The following is a 21,178-nucleotide window of genomic DNA, read 5'->3' on the forward strand; positions in this document are numbered from 1 at the left end:
TTGAAGAAAGACTTGGTGATCGAGATGTCTGAGTGGTCTCCCCTACTGCAGGAAAAGTGAACTTGAAGATTGTCTTAGCTGTTTTAGCAACATATTCCTGGGAATATAAATTGATTAATATAAAAGTTACGTTTTTGCAGGGTGAGAAATTTCAAAGAAAAGGTTTTCGAAACCACCTGATAAAGCTAGAGATATAGAAGGGGAACTGTGGAAATTAAACAAATGTGTTATGGGTTGAATGATGCACCAAGGGTATGGTATTTCTCAGTTAGTTCCGCCCTGCTGAAAAAGGGTTGTATTAGCTAAAGGCAGGCCCAGCAATGTTCTATTGGTATCACAAGAAGAAACTAGTAGGCATCTTTATAATGCACATTGGCGATATTTGGTGGGGAGGTTCTGCAGAATTTAAGCAATGGGTGATAGGTAAAATAAAGAAGGAATTTAAGATTGGAAGTCAGGCTTTGGGGGCCTTTAAATATATAGGATTAGACATAAACAGAATAAGTGAGGAATGACCTTGAATCAACAATCTTACTTAGAAATTGTCAATCACATCCCAATATCTTCACAAAGAGAGGATATTGCATCCAAGGAATAACAGACTGGTTAAGAAGTTTGATTGGACAATTGAACTGCTTGTCCACTCAGACTGGACCTGATGCCAATTATGACATATTGGAACTAGGTACTATGATGAAACGTTCTACAATGGAAGAAGTTTTGAGAGTAAATAAAACATTAATGAAATTAAAAACAAAAACAGAATTACCTGGAAAAACTCAGCAGGTCTGGCAGCATCGGCAGAGAAGAAAGGAGTTGACGTTTCGAGTCCTCATGACCCTTCGACAGAACTTGAGTTCGAATCCAAGAAAGAGTTGAAATATAAGCTGGTTTAAGGTGTGTGGGGGGGGTGGGGGGAGAGAGAGAGAGAGAGAGAGAGAAGTGGAGGGGGTTGGTGTGGTTGTAGGGACAAACAAGCAGTGTTAGAAGCAGATCATCAAAAGATGTCACAAACAACAGAACAAAAGAACACATAGGTGTTAAAGTTGGTGATATTATCTAAACGAATGTGCTAATTAAGAATGGATGGTAGGGCACTCAAGGTATAGCTCTAGTGGGGGTGGGGAGAGCATAAAAGATTTAAAAATATTTAAAAATAATGGAAATAGGTGGGAAAAGAAAAATCTATATAATTTATTGGAAAAAAAAACAAAAGGAAGGGGGAAACAGAAAGGGGATGGGGATGGAGAAGGGAGCTCAAGACCTAAAGTTGTTGAATTCAATATTCAGTCCGGAAGGCTGTAAAGTGCCTAGTCGGAAGATGAGGTGTTGTTCCTCCTAGTTTGCTTTGGGCTTCACTGGAACAATGCAGCAAGCCAAGGACAGACATGTGGGCAAGAGAGCAGGGTGGAGTGTTAAAATGGCAAGCGACAGGGAGGTTTGGGTCATTCTTGCGGACAGACCACAGGTGTTCTGCAAAGCGGTCGCCCAGTTTACGTTTGGTCTCTCCAATGTAGAGGAGACCACATTGGGAGCAATGAATGCAGTAGACTAAGTTGGGGGAAATGCAAGTGAAATGCTGCTTCACTTCAAAGGAGTGTTTGGGTCCTTGGGCGGTGAGGAGAGAGGAAGTGAAGGGGCAGGTGTTGCATCTTTTGCGTGGGCATGGGGTTGTGCCATAGGAGGGGGTTGAGGAGTAGGGGGTGATGGAGGAGTGGACCAGGGTGTCCCGGAGGGAGCGATCCCTACGGAATGCCGATGGGGGGGTGAAGGGAAGATGTGTTTGGTGGTGGCATCATGCTGGAGTTGGCGGAAATGGCGGAGGATGATCCTTTGAATGCGGCGGCTGGTGGGGTGATAAGTGAGGACAAGGGGGACCCTATTATGTTTCTGGGAGGGAGGAGAAGGCGTGAGGGCGGATGCGCGGGAGATGGGCTGGACATGGTTGAGGGCCCTGTCAACGACTGTAGGTGGAAAACCTCGGTTAAGGAAGAAGGAGGACATGTCAGAGGAACTGTTTTTGAAGGTAGCATCATTTTTTATTAATTAAATTAAATTCAGAAAAATGCGCACTCAAGTTTTCAGCCTTGGGTAATCTAGAAGATATGAAGTTAATCATTTTTAGTGATGTATCACATGTTAATCTTCCAGATGGACATTATAGTACAGTAGGATTTATCATATCCTTGGTAGGACAGAATGTTGTCCATTGGCCTGGGAAGGAAAGAAAATAAAAAGGGTAGTTATAAACACCTTAGCTACTGAAACACTGGCATTAGTAGAAGCAATAGATATGGTGGTGTACTTAACCTAATATGCTGAAGGAACTCCTATACAAGAGGCAACCTGAGAAAACTTTGCCCATAGAATGCTATGTGGATAACTGTTTTCTTTGGATCAGTGTTCATTCAACAAAGATTGTCACTAAAAAAAAAATTGAGGATTGACCTTGCTAGCATAAAGGAAATGTTGGAGAGAAGAGAGATTTCCAAAATAAAATGGGTGGATGCAAGTCACCAATTGTCAATCTATTTTACAAAGAGAGATGCTTGCTCCAGGAAACTATTAGGTGTACTAGAAGAGTGATGCTTTATAATATAATGCGAATATGGAAGACCAGTATTTTCTCTGTTGGCTTTGTAATTATTTATTTATGGTAAAGAAGAAAAAAAGTTTATTTCAGGAAGAGGGAATATGGGACCTGTTGATGGCTAGCTGTACTGTATTGTGAGATACAGAAGATGAAAAATATATAATTTTATTTCTTTTTGATTAGTTTGCAAGATTGTTCTTGTGTTTCCAAAAGTTTTGATTTAAAAAGAGGGTAATCTGTCAATGTTTTATCAATTACATTGTTAAGGTTAGTTTATATCAATTGTTAAGGAAAACAGGCAATGGTATTTGAACACATATAAACAGGGGATAGCTGGGACACTGAGCGATGTGAAGAGTGTTGGCACTGAACAAAGTCAATAAACTCAGAAAGAAAAGGCTCTATGTCTTAGTTTTGACTTTCCCAACCAGCGTGGATCCAATTAACAGGAGATGCAGGCTTCTTTGTCCCCAGCGGTTCTGCGTTGCTCCTTTCTATAAAGTGCCACGTTGTCCCGCAAGAGCAAGGATGAATTGTAAGTGGTTTTGTACCACTGTGTTTGGGTGATATGCCTGCCAGAGCTGAATAGATGGAAGTGTGTGGAAGCTGCAAAATGTGAGTGTGAGGCTGGCAGCACTGGGAGGCATATAAGGGTGAAGTAGCATATCTATATGTTAAGCATGAGTCTTAGCATCTGGCTTCACTGAGAACATTGAGGATGCCCCTGTCTCCCTGCCTTATGCCCCTTATCAACTTCCAGCACATTCTCATCCTGCTGCCTTTCATGATGAGCAAGCTGTAGCTGGTGTGACCATGGACCTTTTACTTCCCACCCTCCCTGCTTCCCTGCCAAAGCTGAACAGCTGTAGGTAAGTGCAAATGGTGAGAGTTGGGTATGAAGCTGGCAGCATTGGTTGGTTTGTCAGGGTGAGGAGTGCAGGACCAAAATAGAGGTAGAAAATACACAGGAATTAGTTGGGGGACAAAATTAGCAAAATAGCTACAAGAATAGAATGAAACATTTTTTTATCTATGAGGAACACTGTAATATGTCAATTTTAATGTACAAGCATATGTGTCTGTTACATCTTGCAAGATCCTCTTGTTATGAAACACCACAATATCGGATTGACTGAACACAATTGTAAGATGTGTAGTTACTGAAAGTATGCTGCATACGTTTAGTGTGCTGCAGCTATTCTAGCTTCAGGCACACTATTATTTTTCTAGAATAAGTTTGTCCTTTATAATGCTAAGCAACAGGGCGCGTGATAGAAACAAAGAGATGAATGCCTTCACTCACTGCAGAAATGCAGTGTGAACTGCACTGGTGTCCAGCCCAATGTGTGAATGGGGGAAACAGAACTTGGAGGTTCTGTTGTGACCCTGTTAATCACATTATGGTAAGATACTGTACCCTGTACTTGCAAAAGTGATCATAAACTGAACTCAAGTGCAGCCCCTGTACTCTCAATGTACACAGGATATTATTACATTGATTCAGAAATACTCCAAACCTGAAGTCCCATTCACACTTTGCTCATATGTTTGGTTGCAGAAAAGCCAGGACCCAGTCGAGAGGCAGAAGAGCTGGAGTCCACCGTTCATCAGTACCACTTGTTGCTATGCTTCAGCCACACAAGTGACAGCACAGAGACATGCATAGTGATAGTGTGGAAGAGGAGGTATTATAGGGTGAGGTGCAGGTTATTATTGATGAAGAGGCATGCTGCACATATATTTTGCATGTCCATGGGCCTAGTGGAGTTGATTCCTGATTCTGATTGCTGGAGTCTTCTTTCAAAAGGCTTCTGTACAAGCATGAATGTGTGCATGAGTCATTTGTTTTTATGGATGTCAGGCTACAAATATTTCAGTGGTGTGTTTAGCTGACTTCTTTGCACTACATTGGAGCGGGGCTCTGCTTTGCACTGCCATGACACTGTCTGTGTCATCTTCATTGCACTGGCCAGAATGTTGACTTGCATGTCGAGCTCAGTAATAGAACATCTCAGGAATATTAGCATTGATGCTGTTATTCCCAAGGCAAGACCATTATTCCCAAGGCAAAAGTAACTTGTTTTTAATTCTTTGGATTTGTGCATTGGCCTAGAGACAGACTCACAACGTTTACTTCTTGTATCTCATCAGTGCATAGCAATTCCATTTTGTGCCTCTGTTAAATGCTATTTTGTATCTCTGTGAGTGCAAACATTTGGATACCATTCAGACCACTGGCTGCATTGACCAACATTGCAGGCACATCTGGAGTTTCCAGTTAGAGGTCAACATCTGGAGATAATGAGGTTAAAATTGCTCTTGGGTGATAGTACAGAACGGATGGTAATGAAAGGCAGCTTGCTTTACAGCTCATTCAATTTGACTTCAATGGAAAAGCAATTTGGACAGAGTGTAAAATGGGCTGCCAATTCCCCTGGTTTGCAATACTGCCGAAAACCAATTTCACACTGATTGTCTTTCTCAATCAGTGGAAACGGAATAACTAATCTTCTAGCCAGCAATAACACCTGCCCTTTGCATAAGTGAACCAATTCGGAGAATAGCTCAAAGTGGACCACTCTTAAATAAAAATAGAAAGTGTTGAAAACACTCAACAAGTCAAGCAGCCTGTGTGGAGAGGGGAAGACGTGGTTAATATTTCAGGTCTATGGCTGTTTTTCATGTTAACCCCACCTCCTCTCCAAAAGCCTGACTTCTTGAATATTTCCAACTTTTTTTGTTTTTATTTCAGGTATGCAACCTCTGTAGTATTTTGCTTTTTATCACTTAGCATTTTTACGTGGAGTACAAAAATGAAGAACTGTGAAGCATCATGTACGCCTTGAATGCATTCCATATGACATGAATGAATGACCTCTGAGTAACTAAACAGTAGCCGTAGTTCCTTATTTGCATCTGGTCATAAAAGCCTCAGTAATACACTGCATTGTACCAAATGTCTCATCATATGCAGACTTTGTGCTTCAGCACATCTTACAAGAACTCCACATTGTTTTGTCTTCCACAGTCTCCCTCCATGTCACTGGCATAAAATGTGAGGCATTTGTAGGCATTTTTGTTTCCAAAATAAACACCATCTGCTTGGCCCCAGCTGTTCCATCTGCTTCCCCATTCTTGCTGTCTTCCCAAGTCAATTTACATACCTTCTTCACTTTGCTGTTTCTCCTCCATAATTCCTATCCTATATCAATAAACACTTTTTCTTCATAAAGCTCACCACTTGTTCTATTGACTGCTTTTCAACCTAACTTCCTTTTCTTGGCTTTGTTTGCATGTACTTTATCTACCACCTTTCTAAAATAATAGCCCATTAGCAACCCATGTACTCTTTCAAATCGCTGATCTGGCCTACCGAGATAGGTAGCTTGAGTCAGGAAATTTCCTGAATTGCTCTACATGCCTCAGTAAAAAGTACCCTCTAATGGGGTAGGGGCAGCTTGGAGTCAGGCCCGCCAAACTTGGAAGCAGAGCATAGATGGCCCCGGGAATGAATGAGTGCCGAGATAGATTGATTAGAAGGCCTGCCTTGGTTCTCTGGAACTTCATCTCAGTTGTTACAGAAGCTGTTAGGACCTTTAGCCCTCAGCCCTCATAACTCCTCACCCTCACCTACCCCTATGGCTCTTCATACCCTCCATTCCAGCTCATTGCCAACTCATGCCCCTCACCCACTCTCCATGGCCCCTCATACACTATATGCTATCTCCATAGCCACCATCCACCATGGGCAGACCTCAGGAGCCATGTGGAGATGTAAAAATTAAACTTCTAACAATCTAATACAACTCTCACTCATACGCATTTGAGAGTGAAAATCTCCCTTTTAGAGCTTTTAACTCCACCAATATATTTTAAAAACAAACAAACTTCTATTCAGATCCTATATCAAATACGATAATACTTTAATAAACTCTTTAAACTGTCAATCAAACTGTGAACTCAGAACCTCTGATGAAGTAATTGAAGTTTTTTTAAACTCAGCCAATCATTCACAGTGACATAGTAATAGACCTTGGGGAAATATCAACAAAGAACACTACTGAAACTGCACAACCAGATGTTACTTTTTTTTCTAACCGGCAATAGATGGCCTGTCAATCAAAGCAGTCCAACAGATGGTTCTTTTTTAATTCTCAGTGACAGCTGCAACCTGTGTTTTTTTTTAAGTTTAAAGAGCAGGGAATTTAAAAATTTCAGATCATAACAGTTACGCTGACCTTATCCACTCTTCAAGTTTACGTTCATTCCATAAATTTGACACTCCCGCAAAGAGGGTTAAGAGATTGAGGGGATTTTAAAGCTTTGAATGGGAGATTTTCTCTCTCAAGTGTATATGAGTGAGAGCTGTATTAGATTGTTAGAATTTTATTTTCCTATTTGCTCATCAGTGCTATGTCACCTCCAGGTTATATTTCTCTAGTCATCTTCCCAAATCCTTTTACTATTATTTGACATCTGTTCTACTTTTTAAATGAATTTGAACATTCACCGTGTTGAAGCTTCCACATAAATATTAATTTTTGTATGTAATATGTTACTGCTAAAGGCACTTTTTGTTATTTTAGTTGCATTGCTCTATATAGGACATTTAAACTAGTTAGCTGAAAGTCATGATCTGTGCGTGACAAATGAGTTTTCTTGCATCAAGCCAATGCCTTCAGTTGCTTCCTTTTTTTAAATGCCCCGGTCCTTCACAATGTTACACAGTGTAATACCACGATCTTTCAGACACATTCAGAGACACATTGTAAGATCCCTCCTGACTAACCCAGGCAGTGAAAGAGTTGCTTATGGACACAAAAATATGTTCTAAGATCCTCCTTGGTTCAATATTGTCTCACTGAGTTGACCTTCTACCTCAGTAAAGTGGTTGCACAATGCAGAGGTCATTCTTGTCAGAGTAAATTAACTCTTTTTCCCAATGTGTTTGCACTGAAAAGAAGGGCATACAGCATTGCCACAAAATGAGGTACCTATGAACTGCTGGGGAATCTGGGACTGAGGTGTTGGTGGCCACAAGGTTGTCATAAACCCTGGATTATTGGTGTAGATTTAATGTGTTACATGGTTGCAAACAATAACTGTGCATATTGTAAATTCAGTTTTCCTTTGCTCCTGTTCAAAAAAGGAACTAATGCAGGTGGCTGTAAGGTGGAACATAGAGTAGGATTTGCAGCCCCCTTGGGGATTAATACAGAGGCAGGCAGGCATGAAAATCCATGGCGTGCCGTTTTGCTGGCACCGTCCTGCTCCTGGACCATTTTCCCGATGGGGGAATGGCAGGGCTACTTGGGATAGGGTGTAGGGGGTTTAATGGCCACTTAAGGCCTAATGTCAGAGGCTGACTGGAATTTTCTAGTTGCCCTCCGGGCCCCTACAAGGTGTCGGAAATGAGATCAGCTTCCCGAAGGCAGCCTCCTGGCTGCAGACCAAGGGGCCAGTGCTTCAGGCACGATTTGAGGCCCACCCTGCCTGCCTGACTACAGCTCTGGACGCACCTCAAAATAGAGACACCCTGTTTCTCCCTTACCTGAATTGCAGGCTTTATCTTCCAAGCTGGAGGCTTCCTATTTGTTCTCTAGCTTCAAGAGCCTGTTCACCATCCTTTATCAGCCAATTCAGGGAAAGTCACTGCCAAGCGACGTTTCCCCGACACAGTGTTGCGTTATGACCCCCATCTGACCCTGACATCGGGACCCCAACCCAAAATGCAAGATCCTGCTCATCGTGTTGGTAACTTCCTTGGTGCAGTGATGGACAAGATTGTAGATATTGCCTCTGGTGGAATGGAAGCTCCCAGTAGCATTAAATTAAGGGCAGAAGTGAAGTAACATTTCTATTGACATTGATATGACTTTTATTATAAGCTTCCCTGCAATAGGTTGCAGATATGTGCTACTGCAACAACCATCCCTTAAAACATTGCACCTGTGATATATTTAATTCATGTTAACAATACATTCCATTAAGAAGGCAAAGCTGAACTTGGGGATTCAGCTCAAATGAAGCCTGATTCATCAGCCTTAAGCTGCAGTTGCTTTATACTGCTCCTTTCCTAATTTAAAATGGATGCTTGGCCCATGTTCCAAGATTGTTCAGCCAACAAAATAAACAGAAAAATATAAGATAGGGAGAATTCAATCAATAAGGGAAAAACTAACATGGAAAAATAGCTGGTAGTATCAAAAAATGGTTCAAAGAATAGAATATAGGAACAAAAATGCAGTGGCTATATTAAGTGAAAAATAACAAAATATTGATCAATAAAATCCAATATGCTTCATGAAGTCACATACCCTGCTCTGAATGCTGCTGTCTTGTCAATTTTAATTATGAAAGATTCTTGCGTGGACCTGTCATATATATCTGGCAGCAGGATCTCGCACACCATTAATGAACGATTAGCAACCTCAATTTGTTGTTACACATGTAATCTGTAAAACTATTAGGCTCAACAATATAAAGGAGTAACTCAAGCTAAGTGCCAAAATAGGAAATGTTAGTGAAAACCGATAAAACTGCTATTGTTACTATTGCCACAAAAAATAACTTATGTGTGATTCAGGCTCAAATGGTTTATTAAGCAACACATTTTAATATTTATTAACCCAACAGTATTATAATACAACTACCTTCAGATTATGTTAAATAACAAGCTGGTAGAACAACTTGGTTTCTAGATACTTGAGTGATCAATTCCAATTCCTTTGGCTGCTTGTGTAGCTACACAGTTTCAACCACCCTGAAAATTCTAACTTTTCAAGGGGAAGCTCCATCTTTATGTTATTTAGCCTGCTGAGGCTGCAGTTGCTCATCTTCTGTTCTTATCTCCTAGTCACAAATGATCCCATCATTCTGGTTTTGCTTTAGCTGACTAAGGAATGACTGGCCTTGTTCTTCCTCTAGAGACACAGGGCAGAAATTGATGCTTTTGGGCTGGCATGCGCCCAACCTGAACAGGCGTAAACAAGCACGGGAAGACGTCGGGCGAGCGCCCCAACTTCATCCTACATGCATGCAATCTTCAGGTTGGCGGGCACATGCAAGTGCGGGAACCGTGCCCGCCATCAATTAAAAGGCCACTTAAGGCCATTAAAAAGCCAACTGATCCAGATTTCACACTGCCCGTGCAATTTCACGCTCGTCACATGGGCAGAACAGGCAGGCAGGCAGCCAATATTTTGCAAAACCTCACCCAACAGCAGGATAAAAAGGGTCAGCAGCATTGCCACTGTGAGCAGTGAGGAGTTTAGTAGATAGTTTGCTGCTGGTTGCTTATTTGAACTTGACAGCTTCATCTCAGCCCTGAGTTTCTTTCTTAGCATTTCTAGGCTTCATTTCAGTACTCATTGTTGTCTCCAAGGCCCCTAGAGGATTTCGACCATGTGGACCCTTACAAGTATCAGACAACCTTCAGTAATCCTAGTAATGGAGATTCTGCTCTCTGCCGAAGGCACATCCTCTGAGGAGAAAGCGAGGGGCGGAAGGGAGAGGAGGCCAAGTGTCCCAATGCAGCTCCAGGTGGGAGGAGAGGCACAGGCACAAAGGGCGCACGGCCAGCAGGTAGTCCAAGGCAGCAGGAGGCTCAGAAAACGCCACTATCCAATTGCCAGGGTTTACAGACAGCAATGCAGCTCACTCAATATGTCCGATGCACAGTGCCAAAGGGGGCTCCGCCTCTCCGGGAGACTGTGACCTCCTTTTGCCATATGATCAGTCCAGAGATAGCTCCAACTATGTGGGTGGACACCCCATGCCAGTAGCCCTGAAGGTCAGTGCCCCTCAACTTCTTTGCCTCCGGCTCTTTCCTGGGATCAGTGGAGTGTCCCAATCAGCTGTCCACCATTGCTGGTGACAGAAGCTCTGTTTAGGCGGGTAATGACATTTATTCATTTCCGTATGGACGAGGCAAGCCAAGCTGAGTGAACCAGAAGCTTTGCGGCGATTGCTGGGTTCCACTGCATCCAGGGCAGGTACCAGTGGGTCAGCCAGGTGCCTTTGTCAATAGGAAGGGATTCCACCGATGGACATCCAGATAGTGTGTGACCACAGGATACAGATTCTGCAAGTCTGAGCAAGGTACCCTGGCAGCTCCCATGATGCTTACATCCTGAGATGCTCCCAGGTGCCGAGGATATTCACTGCTCCAGCTCAACTTGATGGATTGCTACTGGGTGGCTAGAGCTATCCATTGAAAAGGTGGCTTATGATGCCTCTCCACCACCCAAGAACAGAGGCAGAGCCGTGTTATAATAGGAGTCATGCCTTCGCAAGGGTGGTGATTGAGAGGACCATAGGTGTTCTGAAGATGTGCTTCCAATGCCTGGACCGTTCAGGGGTGCACTACAATGTCCCCCAGAGCGGGTGTCACTGATAGTGGTTGCATGCTACACTCTCCACAATCTGGCGCTGACAAGGGGGGACCCACTGGAGGAAGAGGATTTTGACGCAGCTCCACAAGCCACAGAGGAAATTCACTAGTGAGTCAGAAGAGGAGCATGGTGAGGAGAACGCTGAGGGCATGGAGGCAAACTCGTGTACCCTTCAGGAAGGCAGGGACACCAAGGACGCCTTGATCCAATGCTTCTTCAGCCAGGCTGCCAAAGATCCTTCCACCTCATGGCAGTGATGCTGCCTCCAACCTGTGCTGGCCCTGCCTGGGAGGGAGCGGCCAGTGCCACGGATGGCATCTCCCCACTCATCGCAGCCTCATCAGATGCTGCAGTCACTGGCAGAGGGGCAGAGGAGCTGTTGCTGTCATCCAGAGTGTCCTGAGAGAAGCCCGCAGAGATGACAAGCAGCTGCTGCGCCAGTGTGAGGTCGCTCTGGACCTCCCTGCTCGCCATTGATGAACGGTCACCTAGCTGGGATTCTGTGTGCCTCACCCAGCTCCCATGCTGGCAGTGACCACTTGATGTCATTGCTTGTGTGAGGGCTTGCAAGCCTGAGCGCAACCCCAGGAACTCCTGATTCTGTCCCTGGAGCTACCTCTGCATGAGAGTTGCCACTCTCTCAATGGAGGAGGCAACGCGCTTGGCCATGGGGGTCAACGCAGTGCTTATGCTCCTCATGGGTTGCTCCACAACAGAGACCATGGCACGCATACCCTCATGGATCTCCGTCAGATCTTCTCCCACATCTCGCTGGACATCCAGCATTTGTCACCTAATGGACGACTCCAGAGGCTCATCATCAGCCTTCAACTCAGCATCGTCCTGGCCTCCAGCAGCCCTCCAACTGTCGGCATCCTGGGCACTCTCTGCCTCCGCCTGCACCTCAAGTGAGCATGAAGTGCACTCACTGCTGTTCACCGACATTCTAGCCGAAGATCTAACGTCTGCCAAGGTGCTGACATCTGTTTGGTTCAGAGAGCAGGTGTGACACAAGTGCAGCTGAAGCCTGGTGGTCCTCTGGCATCAGGGTTGGCTCTTCGGGGTCCTGTGGTGGAGTGCCTGCAGGCGAATCTAAAGCAGAGCAATGACATGTCATTAGTTTAAGTCAGCAGACTGTCACTGCGCATGCCAGGCACACTGGTGAGACAATGGAGATCTGCATCATGGTGCCATCATCTTTCAATGATAATGGGGACTCCGGTTTTGAGGCTTCCATCAATGGAGAGACTACACAAGAATGTTTGCACCATCCAAAACTCTCATCTTTGTGCACTGCACTCTTATCTTTGTCTGACACCCCAGCCTTTCCATGAACAGCTGAATGAGGTGCATGGCACCTCTCCAGCTCCAAGGTATCCTGCTCAAATCTGCTCAGGATTAGGAGGTTTGGGAGGCATCCACCTGTGCGTGACCTCTCAATGTTGTTATGGCTCGTCTTCTCCTGAAAGGACAGAGGAGCATTGATTAGTCTACTCTCTATTGCAGTTTGGCCAAGCTCACCTGCAGGGCACATCCGAGTCATGGCCCTTGAGCCAGGAGGCAATCAGGCCAGCCCCCTTGGCCAGCTCTGGCGTCATTGACAGTTGGCACTCAGACTCTAACACCTCTGAGCTCCACGGGGGCCGACCAGCACACTGATCCATGGTTCTTACCCTTCCCCTGAGTGCAGCAGGTCATTGAACCTTTTGCAACACTGCACCTATGTGCAGCATAACGTCATGCCTGCTGACCTCGGGCTGCCATCTCCTCCCAAGCTTTCTTTGTCTGCTGCCGTTCTCTTGAAACCACTAAAGTTCTGTGGTCACTAGTGACCCTCTATTACTGTGCCAAGCTGGTAATTCTTCATGTGTGAGAAAAGATATTGTGGATAATATAATTGCAAATTCTTATTCTGATCCAGCTGTTATAATTCTGAAGTTTGTGAGATCATTATGTTTTGGGACTGTCTTTAATTTAAAATTAAAATGCGGGAATGAAGAGCGTCATGTGAACGAGGTGCAAAGATTGTTTTACTAAGAAGAAGGAGCAAGGTATTCACACCTGTAAACATGATCAGTACAACTGTGCTGATGCTGGATAGTGTTAGGCCCAGGATTTTGCCCCTGAGCCGTAAGCACAGGTGACATATTCCCCGGCTCAACGAATCCAACATGAGAAACAGAGGCCTGGAAGGTTGGATTTTTGCTCTGGGGGGCAAGCTGGAATAGATGTCGGGCCCGCCAACCTTGGGATGAATGCAGAGGATGCCAGATTCATAATTGGGCTGGACAGATGGCCTACCTCTGTGCACCAGCTCCTTGTTGAAGTTATTGGAAAAATGAACAAAGCAAAAACCAGAATTATCTGGAAAAACTCAGCAGGTCTGGCAGCATTGGCGGAGAAGAAAAGAGTTGACGTTTCGAGTCCTCATGACCCTTCAACAGAACTGAGTAAAAATAGGAGAGGCATGAAATATAAGCTGGTTTAAGGTCGGGGGGTTGGGGGAGAGGTGTGGGGGGTGGGTGGTTGTAGGGACAAGCAAGCAGTGATAGGAGCAGATATTCAAAAGATGTCACAGACAAAAGAACAAAGGTGTTGAAGGTGGTAATATTATCTAAAAGAATGTGCTAATTAAGAATGGATGGCAGGACACGCAAGGTACAGCTCTAGTTGGGGTGGGTGAAATACGACTAAAAGGGCATAAAAGGTATAGATTTAAAAATAATGGAAATAGGTGGGTAAAGAAAAATCTATATAATTTATTGGAAAAAACAAAAGGGAGAGGGAAGAAATGGAAAGGGGGTGGGGATGGAGGAGGGAGTTCAAGATCTAAAGTTGTTGAACTCAATATTCAGTCCGAAGGCTGTAAAGTGCCTAGTCGGAAGATGAGGTGTTGTTCCTCCTAGTTTGCGTTGAGCTTCACTGGAACAATGCAGCAAGCCAAGGACAGACATGTGGGCAAGAGAGCAGGGTGGAGTGTTTAAATGGCAAGCGACAGGGAGGTTTGGGTCATTCTTGCGGACAGACCGAAGGTGTTCTGCAAAGCGGTTGCCCAGTTTGCGTTTGGTCTCTCCAATGTACAGAAGACCGCATTGGGAGCAACGAATGCAGTAGACTAAGTTGGGGGAAATGCAAGTGAAATGCTGCTTCACTTGAAAGGAGTGTTTGGGTCCTTGGACGGTGAGGAGAGAGGAAGTGAAGGGGCAGGTTTCGCATCTTTTGCGTATGCATGGGGAGGTACCGTAGGTGGGGGTTGAGGAGTAGGGGGTGATGGAGGAGTGGACCAGGGTGTCCTGGAGGGAACGAGCCCTACGGAATGCCGCCAGAGGGGGTGAAGGGAAGATGTGTTTGCTGGTGGCATCATGCTGGAGTTGGCGGAAATGGCGGAGGATGATCCTTTGAATGCGGAGGCTGGTGGGGTGATAAGTGAGGACAAGGGGGACCCTATCATGTTTCTGGGAGGGAGGAGAAGGCGTGAGGGCGGATGCACGGGAGATGGGCCGGACACGGTTGAGAGCACTGTCAATGATCGTGGGTGGAAAACCTCGGTTAAGGAAGAAGGAGGACATATCAGAGGAACAAATGTTTCTGGAACTCATGTTTCGAACCCACCCAGGATTACAGGTATCTCCGGGACATAAAATGTTTCTCGGACTGTTGTTTCCATCGCATTCTGAGATCCACACTCAGTGCCATGCGCCGCCATGTGAACGCACTCGACCTTTCTCTCCAGCAGCACCACCACACCCTTTTTCAAAGCTGCGCGTGCCCCCAGTTTCATTTTATTCTTCGTCTCATCTGACGCCTCAACAAGAAACTTTCTCTCTTTCTCTCAAGTGCTAAGGAACGCAAGCTCCAACAACTCATTGACACCAACACCCATCTAGGACCTCCACCCCTGCCTGTCCTTCCGTCCCCAACCCATCTTCCAATCCCAGCCCCGGCCGTGTATTCACTATACCACCTGACCTTCTCCTCTCTGACGCTGAATGTTCAGTGCTCAGCAAAGGACTTAGTTTCATACCCTTACGCCCTCATCTCAATGAATTTCGAGCTCGGCACGATGCTGAACTCTTCTTCCGCCGCCTTCGTCTCTGTGCTCATTTCTTTGGGCAGGAGTCCTCTCCCCGTTCAACAGATCCTTTCACCCACCTCCAATATTCTCCCTCCACCTGGACCCCTTCCTCTGGATTCTTACCTTCTCTTGATCTTTTCATTGAGAACTGTCGGCGTGACATTAGTCGTCTCAATTTCTCTGCTTCTCTCACCTATTCTAACCTGTCTCTCTCTGAACTTACTGCACTCCGTTCTCTCAGGTCCAACCGAAACATTGTCATCAAACCCGCTGACAAGGGTGGTGCTGTTGTTATCTGGCGCACTGACCTCTACCTCGTGGAGGCTGAGCGTCAAATCGCAGACACTTCCTCCTACCTCTCCCTGGACCATGACCCCACCAATGAACATCAAGTCATTGTTTCCAGGACTATCACTGACCTCATCTCCTCTGGAGATCTTCCTCCCACAGCTTCCAACCAGATAGTTGCCCAATCTCGGACGGCCCGCTTCTACCTCCTACCCAAAATCCACAAACAGGACTGTCCGATCATGCCAGCCTGTTCCTGCCCCACGGAACTCATTTCTCGTTATCGTGACTCCCTTCTCTCTCCCCTTGTCCAGTCCCTTCCCACCTACATCCGTGATTCTTCTGATACCTTACGTCACATCAACAATTTCCAGTTCCCTGGCCCCAACTGCCTCCCCTTCACCATGGACATCCAATCCCTCTACACCTCCTTCCCTCACCAGGATGGTCTGAGGGCCCTTAGCTTCTTCCTCAAACAGAGGCCCGAACAATCCCCATCCACCACTACTCTCCTCCGACTGGCTGAACTTGTTCTCACACTGAACATTTTCTCTTTCAACTCCTCTCACTTCCTCCAAATAAGGATGTGGCTATGGGTACCCGCATGGGCCCCAGCTATGCTTGTCTCTTTATGGGGTATGTGGAACATTCCTTGTTCCAGTCCTACTCTGGCCCCCTCCCACAACTCTTTCTCCGGTACATCGATGTTTACTTTGGTGCTGCTTCATGCTCTCGTCGGGACCTGGAAAAATTTATTAATTTTGCTTCCAATTTCCACCCCTCCATCATTTTCACATGGTCCATCTCTGACACTTTCCTTCCCTTCCTTGACCTCTCTGTCTCAATTTCTGGTGATAGACTGTCCACCAATATCCATTACAGGCCGACCGACTCCCACAGCTACCTCGACTACAGCTCCTCACACCCCGCTTCCTGTAAGGACTCCATCCCATTTTCTCAGTTCCTTCGCCTCCGTCGCATCTGTTCTGAAGATGCTACCTTCAAAAACAGTTCCTCTGACATATCGTCCTTCTTCCGTAACCGAGGTTTTCCACCCACGGCCGTTGACAGGGCTCTCAACCGTGTCCGGCCCATCCCCCGCACATCCACCCTCACGCCTTCTCCTCCCTCCCAGAAACATGATAGGGTCCCCCTTGTCCTCACTTATCATCCCACCAGCCTCCGCATTCAAAGGATCATCCTCCGCCATTTCCGCCAACTCCAGCATGATGCCACCACCAAACACATCTTCCCTTCACATCCCCGGCGGCATTCCATAGGGCTCGTTCCCTCCAGGACACCCTGGTCCACTCCTCCATCACCCCCTACTCCTCAACCCCCACCTACGGTACCTCCCCATGCATACGCAAAAGATGTGAAACCTGCCCCTTCACTTCCTCTCTCCTCACCGTCCAAGGACCCAAACACTCCTTTCAAGTGAAGCAGCATTTCACTTGCATTTCCCCCAACTTAGTCTACTGCATTCGTTGCTCCCAATGCGGTCTTCTGTACATTGGAGAGACCAAATGCAAACTGGGCAACCGCTTTGCAGAACACCTTCTGTCCGCAAGAATGACCCAAACCTCCCTGTTGCTTGCCATTTTAACACTCCACCCTGCTCTCTTGCCCACATGTCTGTCCTTGGCTTGCTGCATTGTTCCAGTGAAGCTCAACGCACACTGGAGGAACAGCACCTCATCTTCCGACTAGGCACTTTACAGCCTTCGGACTGAATATTGAGTTCAACAACTTTAGATCTTGAACCCCCTCCTCCATCCCCACCCCCTTTCCATTTCTTCTCCCTCCCTTTTGTTTTTTCCAATAATTTATATAGATTTTTCTTTTCCCACCTATTTCCATTATTTTTAAATCTATACCTTTTATGCCCTTTTAGTCGTATTTCACCCACCCCCACTAGAGCTGTACCTTGCATGTCCTGCCATCCATTCTTAATTAGCACATTCTTTTAGATAATATTACCACCTTCAACACCTCTTTGTTCTTTTGTCTGTGACATCTTTTGATTATCTGCTCCTATCACAGCTTGCTTGTCCCTACAACCACCCACCTCCCATATCTCTCTCCCCCCACCACCTTAAACCAGCGTATATTTCAAGCCTCTCCTATTTTTACTCAGTTCTGTTGAAGGGTCATGAGGACGCGAAACATCAACTTTATTTTTCTCCATCGATGCTGCCAGACCTGCTGAAATTTTGCAGGTAATTCTGTTTTTGTTTTAGATTTCCAGCATCCGTAGATTTTTATTTTTAAAGCAAAAACCAGTCCTGCAGCCCTCACCCCTCACACCCCCTCATCACACACTCCCCATGCCTAGTCATTTCAACCTATGCCACATCATGCCCCCACCCACCTCCCACGGCCCCTGATGTCCCCCTACCCACCCCCATGACCCCTCATACCCCCTATGCCACCCTATGGCTCTCTACCTACCCCCCATGGCCCTCATTCCCCTTTTGCAACCTGATGCCCCACTTCCCTCCCCCTGGCCCCTCATACCTCCTATACCACTCTATGCCCCTCTACTCACCATCCAATGGTACCTCATACCCCAATTGCCACTATCGCCTTGGCTCCTTATAGCCCCTATGCCAACTTATACTTGCTAACTCACACAGTATGCATCTTGGGCAAACCTCAGGAGCCATGGTAACATGAAATACATTTGCATGTCTATTGATGATGTCACTATTTTTTAAAAAAATCACTCTCATTGATAATAAATCATTAAAACATTGACATTTCTTCAACTAATCTTGTATGAAAAAATGGCAGAGGTTGGGTTTGGGGGCGGGACTTACAGATTCAGTCCTCTGCCAGCATTTTCATGAAGTTGGAGAACCTCTCCATCTGCGCAAATGTTCAGGCCTTCATCTCTAAGTCACTGGGAGGTGTTAGGAATGCCAGGTTGTGTAATTGGTTATACTTTGAGCTGTCTATTTAATTCCAAGATAGAATGAAGTTCGGGGTCCAGTGGATAGATATTAGCATTTCTACCTGGATACTAGCCCCATGTGATTGACATTGCCACGGAGATCGGCTTTGAGAGGAAAGCCATTGTAGGATTGGGTTGGAGGCTTTCCTCAAAATATCACAACTTCACAGGCAATGTCAGTGTGCAAGATTCTCAGAGAGAGAGAGAGAGAGAGCTGAGAGATAGAGGCAGCATGTCTCAATTGTTCACCATACAGAATACAGGTGGGAGCTTGCACTCAGATTGAAGAGATCAAGCATCCAACAGTTCAAATGAAGCTGGAAGATTCACCTAACTTTGGCTGGAGGGAGGGATCTCCAATTTGTTCTTCAGTATGCAAGCCAGTTTGGGGAGTAGAAGCTGTCTGGTTGGATTAACAAAAAGGCATTGAGAATAGTTTTGGACAGGTTCCTGGAGGATGAAGTGTCCACTTAAGGTACAGGATAAAGTATAGCCGTGGCAGGGAGATCTTTGGCCATTGTAAAAAATGTGAATCTTTCCTGTAGTTTAGAGTGGTCTAATAAAATAGTGTTTAGTCAATGTTGCTTTTAGTTTGTTGGACACAATAGAAGTCTTAAAACTTGAAATATTATTGTGTGATCTTTTCAGTCATTCACTGGAAGTTTGAATTTCCTTTTAAAAGTCATTGGTCTCTACGAGGCTCGTAAAAACAACCATGATGTCTTTCCAGGAATAGCAGGATGCACTAAATGGAAATCTGGAGCAAAGTTTTTGTGTGTTTCCCTTGTCTCTAGCCTAGGGTACTAAGGTAAATTGCAACATCTCAGCAGCTTCCCCAGCAGTTTGCTCAGCACAGATTTCAACATTTGGATCTTCAAGTCCATAAAATGCTATTTTATAACATTCAGTCAAGCTAATTTTCAGTTCAGGCATACAGAGCATGACTTCCATTATAACTGCCTTGCAACCTGAACCAGTTTGAGGGCTGGAACCTAGTTTGAATGCAGTCATGAGCTGCGGGTATCAAATTGACCATTCTGGAGCAGGTTGCAAAGTTGGGGAATGCAGAAAAATGCCTGATTCTGCACAGGAACCAGCAAATATTTGGACCCAGGAGGGGAGGTGATCTGAAAGGCTGGGAGTGGAGGGACAGCACAGGGCAGCAGCATGCTGTTAGGAGGCGTATTTCTTTGTGTAAACAAGAGCACAGAGGAAATGCTACTGGACTAGTAATTCAAAGGTTCAGATTTATACTTCGGTGATCCGAATTTGAATAGCAACAGAGAATAAAAAACAAGCCCCAGTAATGGAGACCACGATGCACTCCACGTGATATCAAGAAGCAGCTGAAGGCATTGGCTACTGCAAAGCTATGGGCCCTGACACCATTCTGGCAATAGTACTGAAGACATGTGCTCCAGAACTAGCTGCACCCCTAGCCAATCTATTCCAGTACAAGTACAACACTGGCAGCTACCCACCAATGTAGAAATTTGCCCAGATATGTTCTACCCACAAAAAGCAGGACAATTCCAACCCAGCCAATTACCACTAAGATAAAAGCAAAATACTGCGGATGCTGGAAATCTGAAAGAAAAACAGAAAATGCTGGAAAAACTCAGCAGGTCTAGCAGCATCTGTGGAGAGAGACACAGAGTTAACGTTTTGAGTCTGTATAATCCTTCTTCAGAGCTGAAAAGAAGTGGAAATGTGATGAAATTTATTCTGCTTAAGGAGGGTGGGGCAGGTGGAGCTGGATAGAAGGCCAGGGATAGGTGGGGACAAAGGAGGGATTGACAAAAATGTCATGAACTGGAGAACAAAGGGAGTGATTAGTGCTAATAAGGTGCTAATAGTGTCATAAAGGTAAGAAAGCAGAATGTGATTATACCAGGGGTAGCATTGTGTGAAAGAACAGCATGGAACAAGTAACAGATGACCCTGTGGGGGATGGGGTGGGGGGGAGGCGGTGGGGTGGGCGGGGGGGGGGGAAGAAAGAATAGAAAATGGCATTAAAAAAGGGGATAAAACCACGGATAAATGAATAAGAATAAAAATAAGTGGATAAAAATAAAAATGAATATAGAAAAAAGGGGATTAATAAAGGGGTGAGGGTGGAGGTGAGAGTTCCTGGTCTGAAGTTGTTGAACTCAACGTTACGCCCAGAAGGCTGTAAGGTGCCAATTTGGAAGATGAGGTGCCCATCCTCTAGTTTGCATTGGGCTTCACTGGAACTTTGCAAGAGGTCAAGGATGGATTTGTGGGCTTGAGAGCAGGATGCTGTGTTGAAATGGCAAGTGACCGGAAGGTCTGGGTCATGTTTATGGACAGACCGGAGCCTCCTCTTTGCGGAACACTTCCAGTCTATCTGATCTGAAGGAGGGTCATCCGGACTCGAAATGTTAACTCTGTTTCTCTCTCCACAGATGCTGATAGACCTGAGAATTTCCAGCATTTTTTGTTTCTGTTCCGGCCAATTTCCATCTGACCAGCTCACTCTCGATCATCACCGAAATGATGGAAGGGTTCGTCAACAGTGCTATCAAGCGGCACTTACTCAGCAACAACCTGCTCACTAATGCTTTGTTTGGGTTCCACCAGGGCCACTCAGCTCCTGACTCATTACAGCCTGGATCCAAACATGGACAAAAGAGCTGAACCCGAGAGGTGAGGTGAGAGTGACTGCTCTAGACATCAAGGCAGCATTTGACCAAGTGTGACATCAAGGAGCCCTAGCAAAACTGGAGTCAGTGGGTATTGGGGGAGAACTCTCCAGTGGTTGGAGCCATGCATAGCACAAGGGAAAATGGATGTGGTTATTGGAGGTCAATCATCTCAGTCCCAGGACATTGCTGCAGGAGTTCCTCAGGGTAGTG

The 21,178-nt window shown here is 45.5% G+C and overlaps 1 protein-coding gene across 1 annotated transcript in view; it reads left to right on the forward strand.

The window, feature by feature from the left end:
* The window catches only part of LOC121292274 (neuronal PAS domain-containing protein 3), a 1,542,391-nt gene that overhangs the window by 545,067 nt on the left and 976,146 nt on the right, over positions 1–21,178 (forward strand). The gene's annotated exons all lie outside the window — the stretch shown is intronic.

This window comes from Carcharodon carcharias, chromosome 20, assembly GCF_017639515.1.
Source record: "Carcharodon carcharias isolate sCarCar2 chromosome 20, sCarCar2.pri, whole genome shotgun sequence".
In the NCBI taxonomy this organism is placed as follows: domain Eukaryota; kingdom Metazoa; phylum Chordata; class Chondrichthyes; order Lamniformes; family Lamnidae; genus Carcharodon; species Carcharodon carcharias.